The sequence below is a fragment of the Chiloscyllium plagiosum genome, chromosome 16, assembly GCF_004010195.1.
Source record: "Chiloscyllium plagiosum isolate BGI_BamShark_2017 chromosome 16, ASM401019v2, whole genome shotgun sequence".
NCBI classification, from domain to species: domain Eukaryota; kingdom Metazoa; phylum Chordata; class Chondrichthyes; order Orectolobiformes; family Hemiscylliidae; genus Chiloscyllium; species Chiloscyllium plagiosum.
The window spans coordinates 70,103,627-70,104,111 of NC_057725.1; positions in this window are offsets into that span (position 1 = coordinate 70,103,627).

A 485-nucleotide genomic window follows, 5' to 3' on the forward strand; every position below is an offset into this window, starting at 1 on the left:
GTCTTTTGTGGATATACCCATTTCAAACAGGTATGCTGTTTTGGAAAATGTAGGGGGTGATGGATTCTCAGGGAAACGTAGCACGAACAGCCAGGTTTCTGGTATTGAGACTGGCTCTAATGCAACGAGGAGTACGTCGGCTTCCAAGAGATCAATTGTGTTAGGGGATTCTGTAGTCAGAGGTACAACAGACAGATTCTGTGGCCAGCAGAGAAAAAGCAGAATGGTGTGTTGTTTCCCTGGTGCCAGGATCAAGGATGTCTCAGCAGCTATTCTCACAGGGGAGAGGGGCCAGCAGGAGGTCATTATCCACATTGGAACTAACGATATAAGAAGGGAAAAGGTTGAGATTCTGAAGGGAGATTACAGAGAGTTACACAGAAATTTAAAAAGGAGATCCTCAAGGGTAATAATATCTGGATTACTCCCAGTGCTATGAGCTAGTGAGGGCAGGAATAGGAGGATAGAGCAGATGAATGCATGGC